Below are 9,807 nucleotides of genomic sequence, written 5' to 3' on the forward strand. Positions count from 1 at the left end.
AAGATGATGAAACTAGCTAGGAAGGAAGTATCCACCCCCAACAATCACACACAATACACTTTGTCCAATTTACTACCAATTAACTTAGTTGAAGACACTCAGATTGGCTCGGTACGCTTGAACACAACCTATTACTCTTTCTTACTTTGTACGCTAGGCAGGAAGTGCTCTACACCTAGACTATTCCCAAGCAATGCAACCTCAAGGTGCGCTTATTAGATTAAACATGCAGAGATCATTAAGTTTGAAAAGAGTTTGAGCAATCACTAGGCATCGCAATTAACTTAGAGTCTTGCTAAACCTAGGGTTTTGTTTACTTGCTAGTGAAAACTACCAATTACTTCTCTAGACAATTTGAGGAATCCAGCTATTGATCCAGACATCAAACAATCAAAGTATTAGAACCCTAGCATGCATACTAAGTAGGCCTCCAAAGCACACAAACATAGAATTCATCAATGAGAAATCGGTAAACAAAACCTCAACTTTATTAATTGGAAAACAAATTGAATGTCAAAGCATGTTATGGATCATGTCTAGGGGTTTCAACTGCCCCCTAACTACTGGAAATTTAGTTACACATAATGGAATCAAAAACACAAAATAATGAAAAAGGGAGGAAGAAGAAGAGAGAGCGAGCTGCTGCAGATTGATCTCCTTTTATATCTTAGAGGTTAGGAAATCCAAAACCTAAAAGAATTTAGGGTTCACGTGTTTAGGTGGAGTTTTCCTCTTGGCTCTTGGACTTGATGACTTATTCTAACCATTCACATCGTGCCATTTGTCCATCATGAGTTGGAATATGAAGCACAAACTCGTCCTCGAGCTTCTTGGTGTGATTTGGGCCTCGAAACATAAATTCCCGTCCAACCTCAGATTCACGCGCAGCCTAACCTTCTTGTACTAAATCGGCCATAACTTCTTCTAGAAAAATGATATTGATGAGCCGTAAAAAGATTCGGAAACTAGACATCCGAGGCTATCCATCAATATAAAGATCATTCTCTGGATCGTTCTGAGCTGGTCTCAGTGCTCTGTCGAAGTTAACTGATCTGCACAGGCAGATTTCCCGATTTTGCTTTTCAATCCCTCTTTTACTTCTTTTCTTCTTCTTTACTCCAAGATATCTATAAAACAAATAAACAAAGTAAATAACCAGAAAATACACTAAACTAACAAAGAAAGTATGGAGATTAACGCTATTAACATCGCATAAATATGCTCTTATCACGTATTTGGTAGTCTTGTTCCGCATCATTCTAGAGATTACACAACAGCTTCAGTTACCAGAAGCTGGAATGGAACTTCTAGTCCTAAATTAAGCTCTCTATATCACAAAATTCCAGGGAATCATGTGTAACACTATTGTCAAGCACCAATTAGTTTCACCATCCCATCCCCAAAATTTAGATATGTACTTATTACTTAACATCGATCACATGTGCCAAACTACTTTTGTTAGGATAGAAATAGTACCTTTCTGTTTCCTCCTCTTTCTGCTAATGCAATAGAAGGCTAAGGGCATTCCAAAAACAATGCAAAAACCAGATGCAACTGTCGCTATAATTATCTTCAACTTAGATCGATGCTTCGCGCCTTCATTGTTAATGTGACACAGAAAATAATCCACTATGCCAAAATCTGCATCAGACTACACTTTTTAGACAACGAAAAAAAAATTTCCGTTGTGTGTTGATTAAAACTGCTTCATACAACAGGTTTAGTGAGATTCGGTTGTATAAGGACATCTAAAATCAAAAAAAAAAATTATGCAAGATATAGTACAACAGTTATAAGGATTTGTCTGTTGTCTGAATGAAAAAAAATTTTCCTCCCACCTTGCTCAAATTTGGGTCGAAATTTTGACTCACCTTGTACAACAGTATAGTTGTTTATGTTGTATGAGCAATATATCATACAACACATTTTTTGTTTGTGTTGTGCAAGTTTGGAAGAAAATTAGATGTTCCCAAAATGAGAGTCTTTAGCGCCAAAACGGCCAATTTTTCAGTGAAATGCAGGTACATGATTGTAAGATCCTACAACGGAATGACCTATTTTTGTTGTGTGAATGTGCCTAGGCGGGAGAAATGAGTTTGTGATTCACACTAGGCGGGAGATTTGCTTGCTAGGTCCATAAGCTGAAGTTTCAAGTGTAGACTATCAGACAACCAAAATTATTTATGTGTTGTCTGAATTGATTATACAAAATAAAAAACTAGACTTAATGCACATTGTCTCCCACTTAGCCGTTTTCAACACTTAGATAGTCTTCGAGAAAAACAGCAAAACCCATCTTCTTCTTCTCAAAGTAGAACCCGTCTTCTTCTCTTAAAGAATTGAACCCGTCTTCTTCTCGTAACGAATTGAACCCATCTTCTTCTCGAAACCCATCTTCTTCTCAAAAACCATCTTCTCCAAATACCATCTTCTGAAGACACTCGATTAGGGTTCGATATACTCAATCAGGGTTTTCAATTTGGGGATTTGAAAGAGGAGGAGGGGGTGTGGTCTCTCCGGTACATTAATCGATAAATCTGGTGAGTCAATTTCGATGTTTTAGAATAAGGTTGGTTCGATTTGTCTTGTCCATCGGTGCCCTTCACCCCCTTTTATTACTCCAATTTCAATTTGATTGGTCACACACAATGAATCGCTACAAGAACAAAGAAATCTGGGATTTTGAGCAACAAATGTCGGTTTCCGACGCTGCCCGAGACGTTATTCTTAGGTTGGATGGTGATTGCCTCACACATGGTGTCTTGCGCCTCCCATATCATCTTCTCGAACCGTGCTCAGACGGAGGTCGGTGAGGACGACTAGCCGATGAAAGACTCGAGCTTTTCCTTCTCCGGCGTCTCTTTCTCGATGACGGCGCATTGCGGAGTGAGGGAGGGGCAGCAGCTGCTGCTGCTCTCAAGGTTGGTAAGAGGCTTGAAAATGCAGGGAAGCTTATCACGGTATATCCTTTCTCAATTACTTCCCTTAAAAATTATTTTCCTCTATGAAACTGATAAACATATACACACCGAGGTGAGTTGCAGCATTAATTTGTGTGTGGTGGGGTGGGATTGTAGATTTTTGCATATGAAATCACACCTGGTTGAGTTGCAGCATTATTTGGGGCAGGGGCTATGAGGGTGGGATATTAACGAATAACTATTGTGTTGGGGGTTGTTTGTTGTGTACTTGTGAGATGGCTATGTTTGAAGAAAAAGTGAACAGGTGATTTCTCTGCATACATATTTCCTACTTTTGATTGTTGGTTGTGAGATTGATTTGTGGGACTCGTGTTGGAAGTTGGAACCATGTTTACTTGACATGGTTATGTTTGACTAGACCATTAAGTAGTCAAATTATGTATGGTTATGTTTTGGAACGCAGGCTTACAGATCACAGTAACAATAAGGACCATTAAGTATTTGAAATTATGTTTGCATTTTTTGGGTTGACGTACAGCATGACTACATGTAGATTTTCAACTATGCAAGGTGGAGGTGATTCTAATCTAAGAACCAATAAGGTTGGAAAACATATATATTAAGATTGTCTGTGTTTAAGACAACATGAAAGAACCCTTTCATTTAGTGGAACATGAAGAACTTGTACTGATCTATTCTTAATTTATTCCAACTTTCCCATGATTTTGTTTCTTTTATCTTTAAAAAAAAAAAAAAAAAAAAGGCAATTGCATTGTTATGGCTCAGGATATGAAATTAGTATCTTACCTTCCTTGTTATTTGGGTCTAATCTTTGTGAACAATTTTGATTGAAAACTTATATTACTGATGAATGAATACTTTGAAGAGTGATTCTCTAAATATCCTTCAGTTCATGTTGATAATTTGAATTTCTTCTCACCACAGTTATTATAGCTCATGACACACTATCTGAAGCTCTATAACTTGTGTTGCCTCCAGACGATCTCTGAGTTTGATTTCTCATCTACATAGCTTAGCTTTAGCCAATTTGCACTCACTTCCTATAGTGTAAGACTGAATATGCATTTAGAGTTTCAGAATCTTAATCTACATAGCTCTGAATTTGCTTTTGAGTGTGCCAACCTAGTTGTACTCTTACATAATATTCTTTACATCAAAAGGCTAGCATGAACATATTCAAGAGCATCGGCTGAAGGGAAATGCGTTCAGGTTAGTCAGCTTCGTTTCTTAAGAGCAAAGTAGTGGCCTTCATTTTTTTTGCAACTGTTGAATGTGAACTGACTTGTGTTTAGATTGCAGCTTCGTATCTCTCTATTCTTTCAGCGAGCTTTTAGATTTGGGAAAATCTGTTCTTCATTGCTTATAAGCTGACTATAATTGTGTGTTTAGATTGGAGGTTGCCAATACATTGATATACCTGGACAATATATCTATACACAGCACCTTAAAGGAGCCAAACTATGATCTAGTTTTACATTACTACTGTGCTTTATGCTTTTGATCTAGGATTGGGGATGAGAATTAACTGTTTAAGATCAGAAACTATATTCAATTAAATTTATGAATTGATTTGTTTTTTTTCTTTTGTTCATTAATGCATTCTGCAAGAAGTGATGGAGGGAAATCTTGCTAAAACCATGAAGAATGTTTCAAGAGGCATGGATGTTCTTATAGTTCCGTTTACCATCGGCTTTCCAAAGGTACTTTGGCTGATTTTTAGTTTTTTTTCACGATGTATTCTGTATAAGCATATTTCCTGTCCTTTTTAGAATATATGTGAATAAAGCCTTGCAATGTCAAGCCTATGGCTTTGAAATTAATGGCACCTCATGTTCCTTGAAACTAGAGTAGAGGCTGAGTTCCAAGGTTACCAACCCATCGAAGAGTTAGGTCAGTCTTCAAAGCCTTAAAAAGTTTATTGAGATGATTGTAGGATAATGTCTTTCCCTGTAATATAATTTATTAGTTTCACATTAGTTATCACCGAAGTTAATATGAGGTGGGAGGCCTAGTTGACATGATTGTGGTTGTGCTTTTTCCACTTGCAGTCCCTATTTACTTATTTAGCTACTTACCTGTAAATTTTAATCTAATTTGCTTGCCAAGTCTTTGAATCTTGGTCATGGATTATGTCCCTGATCGATATGCTTTTTGGCCTCTCCAGTTAGCCTTGAATTTTAATTGCGCGAACTTCACGCGTTGCTGAAAGTATTAGAAATTGATATAGGGACTGGTCTTGAAAGTATTAGTAAGCTTTGGGTTCTTATAACATCCTCTCGTTAACGTTTTACAAGATCTCAGCTTCAACAAATTGGAAGGATGTATTCATGATCTTGAAGATCTTACTCTGAACATATTGCAGTACTTGTAAGAAATGTGAATGTCATGACTAGCATACATCATGATGCATGGGTCCTCTTCTGTATATATTATCTTTACATAAACATAAGCATAGATTTATCCCATGTAACCAACCTTTTGTAGTTAACTAGTTAAGTAATAATTACCAACAAAATATGGCTGTGATTTCTTTCGGAATAGGTATTTGACAGGCAACTTGCTCAATGGCTCTATTCCAAAATGGATTAAGAACAGAGATAACCACTAGTATGTTTTCTATCCTACATCAGATTTGGTTTCGATTTTTGTTTTTATTTTTACTGAATCTTGCAGAAGTATATCATTCTATAATCTATATCATCTTACTGTTTTACACTCATGAAGACATATAGCAAGAATTTGTCAGTTAAAGTAAATTTCTTTTACAAGATTTATTCATCTGTAATGAATTGCTGGAATGAGTACCAGATATGTAATTTTGTGGTGTTTAGTAGATCATTCTATTAGAATTATATGTTAGATTAAATTGTTAATGTAGTGGGATGTCTTTAAAAGCTCTGCTATACCAAACAACTCGTAAGCTTCTACTAAATAGTCTTCAATGATGTAGCCATTTGTTTTCTTTCCACTTTATGCACTTAATAAATAAGCTGATTTTCACATGATCTAGAATAGCCAGAGCGTGCCTGGACAAATTTCCATGTATAGAAGGTAACTATATATCTCTTAGAAATCATTTCTATGATTTACATATATACGCTTTAGTTTTCCAACTTGTTCACTTATATAACTTTGTAAAAATTTTATAAAGAGAATTCAGTTGATAACTTAAGTTTGCATGTGACCTCAGAATAAATGGCCTAGTACTATATTTTGATTTCATTTATCTACTCCTATATTTTCTTGTACCTGATTTTTTGTTTATTTGCTGTTACCAAACAGTTTAGTACTCATTGCATATAAACTGTGGTGTGAGAGCAACCACAGTTGGAGACATCAAATTCGAAGATGATACAGATCTTGGAGGTGGAGCAAAATTTGTTGATGACTACATAGAAAATAATGTATCGACACTTGGAATGGAAAGCAAAGGAATATGCTCTAATGCAATGTTAAACATAGCAACCCATATTCTAGCACACTATTGTTTTTGTCCCCTGATGCAATGTTAAATAAATAATTGTCACTGATTCATGATTTTGTGGAACAATGACTGATACGAATTGTATCTTAGTGGGTCTAATGTATTTTGAAGTTTAAAATATGGGGAGTACTATATATTAGTTCATTTGATTGTTTACATCAAATTTTATTTCCATTTGATCACTACTGTTCATTAGGTAAAATGGATGTTTAAATCATCATACAACAGATCTCTCATATATCAGACAATGGTTTGTTCAAAAAATAAGTTTTCTAATTGACTCTCACACAACAGAAAACACTAGAACTCCGTTGTCTGACAAGCTTAACAAACAACGGATTTAAACAAATTCTGTTGTCTCAAGGCAGCACCTCAACTGCTGCACAGCTGCGCCTGGCATCTGCCGAGCTATCACACAACAGTTATAACACATACCCGTTGTTTGAATTTTTCTCAGACAACTGTGTTCCACCGTTGTCTGAATTTTCAACAGACAACGGCTCGCTCTACAACGGTAGCACTCCAAATCACACAACAGTTTTCTTCTGTCGTCTGATAAGGATTTTGGCATAGTGATCTCTAGTTAAATCACAGCTATAATAAAAAAAAATATGAGCATTGAAATTATATCAAAGCAGGGGAAATAATTGGAGTTTTCTTGTGTACTCGATTCGGAAGTAGGCACTCGAACATGCAGATCCTCCCCTCCATGTGGAAGCTTTCTAATGTTGAAAAGATCACCAAACCAGATGGTGCAGCCACTGACATCAGAGCTTGCATAAGCCATACAAGAACAGTTGTTAAAGCAATTCTCCTTGCATTCCTCGAGACTTGTGCTCTGGTTCACCCTAGAGTCTATGCTCGCCGGCACTTTGACCCCGGCATATTTCACAAACCCATCATCCTTACTTTGGCACATCAATGGAGTAACACGCACACAACCATCCGAGTTTTCCCCAAAGCTCCAGTTCTCTTATTCTTTGGGCTTGAATCCCTCTAAGCAACTGCAAACTTGTGAGTCACTAATGTCACACAGTCCATTCAGGCCACATCGACCATCAGTGTCACAGACATCTCCCGGAGGAGTTGATGCTAAAAGACTCCTACGAAAAATAGCATCTTGAGGACTGAAAGAACCCAACTCAAAGATGCCATTTTTGAAAACCAAGGTGCTACCAGCTGCTGCTACAGTAGAAATCTTGAAGAAAGAAAGGGACAAGTAAATTCCAATGAAGGTGAAAGAAAGAGTGGCCATTGTTTCCTGGTCAAGGAAGTAAAATGCGTATGCCTACTATCGGAAACAAAATCAGTTAAATCGACCATGACTACTAGTTGCTACAGGTAAGTATAGGGTTGTCACTTGGTCGGTTCGAATCGGTTATAGGTATTACAAACTTCAAAACTAAAGTTTTCGGTTTCAAAATTGAGCTACCAATTACCAACCAAAATTTTCAGTTTTTAATTATATCTACCAAATTCGATATTTTGGTTTTCTTTATTACCAAATTTAGAACAACTATTTCTTTGTAATATAAATTAGAATGAACAATACTAGGTTTTTCAATTTTATATTCGTAAACTTTGTATTCATCAACTTATTATAGCTTTCTTTTGTACATATGACATCAAGTTTTAGCCATTTTCAATAAAACTATGTTATTTAACCATCTTTGACCAGGTTACTTAAAATACATATACTATAAATGTAGTATATATAGTAATGTTCATACTATTATGAATTTTTTTATGTTTATTTCTTAATATACATGTATGCGTATTGAAAATTATAGTATATAATGCTAATATTTAGATAATCGGTAGATTCAATATTTACCGAAACCAAACTAACTTTTTCAGTAATTTTTGATTTCGGTATTATCCGTCTCGGTTACCAAAAAATCAGTATACCAAACTTAAAATTTTGGTTAGTATTCGGTCGGTTTGGTAATTATCAAACCAAGTGACAGCCCTAGGTATAACATACATGATGATAATGGAGGATCCCGAAGGGCATTGACCGTGCGTTGCGGGTGAGGTGACTTTTATGGTCTTTTGTAGGCCATACTGGTGGAGGTAGAGGTTGAAGTGCATCGAAGCGTGAGGTTGTTGAAAATATCATACAAAAGTTGGATTTGGGAGGAGCATGGTGGTGTGATTCTAGTGGTCATCAGGTCACTTTAGGTAGAATACCATCGTTAATCATAGGTTGGCAATAGAATGCCACTTGAAATTTAATGTTACATGTGCTCAATTAAAGAAAAATCCAAAAGTTTTTGGTAGAGCATTCTGAATGAAATTAAGTGTTATTATGAGGGAGACACTTAACGTACGAGCACGACGAAATAATTATTGGGGACAAGATTCAACATAATTGACATATATTTATAATTGTGTTTTAGAAAAACTGAAATTGGGATGTAGAGAGAATCGAGAGAGAATGAGTTGTGCTTTCATTGTTAATAGGGGCGAGCCTCTTTATATAGAGGATTACAAGCATATAATCAGAGTCTTACAAGGAAACATGATCGTACAATTATTAGGATATCTACGAAGATATCTCAGAAAATATCTCTAATATTAACCCTATTACAACTTAGACAAGTAAATAGAGTTTGGGCCAGACACACAATCTAGGTGTCTTTAAACACTCCCCCTTGTGTCGCCCAAACGTGGTGCTCCTCTCGTTGCCTCGTCAAAAACCTTGCCGAGTAACAAAAACTCTGTGGGACAAAAATAATCTCGGTCGAAGGAGGAAAAGAGTACAACACACCCTTCACATTTCAAGACCATACTTGTAGACATCTCCCCCTAATGTCTGCATCTCCCTCTGATGACTACGGTCATGGGAGTTCGGATAACTTCCACAAACGATGCTACCAACATGTTTCTCAAAAGTGGAATTGGACAATGACTTAGTGAACAAGTTTGCCACACTATCCTCAGATCGAACCTAGTTCACTTTGATATTGAGGAGAGTCTATTGTTGTTGATTACGCTTGTTGTTGTCGCTTTTGATGTAGTCTTGCTTCATTCATTCAATACAAGCAGCATTATCCTCATAAATACTTGTAGGCTCATATGTGGTAGACTTCAAACCACAATTTCTTCGAACATGAGTAATTATGGATCTAATCCATATACATTCACGAACCACTTCGTAAAGAGCAATAATCTCTGCATGGTTCGAAGATATAACGACTATGGTCTGTTCTGTAGACCTCGAAGATATGGTGGTCTTATCCATGGTGAACACATAACCAGTTTGGGAATGACCTTAAGAGATACCCAACATCAACAAAACCTTCCAAAACACTAATGTCGTTTTGGGATGGGGATAGAGGACACAGGCCGGTGTGTGCGGCGTTCCTGGTATGTGATGGG

The sequence above is a fragment of the Rosa chinensis genome, chromosome 5 (genome assembly GCF_002994745.2).
Source record: "Rosa chinensis cultivar Old Blush chromosome 5, RchiOBHm-V2, whole genome shotgun sequence".
In the NCBI taxonomy this organism is placed as follows: Eukaryota; Viridiplantae; Streptophyta; class Magnoliopsida; order Rosales; family Rosaceae; genus Rosa; species Rosa chinensis.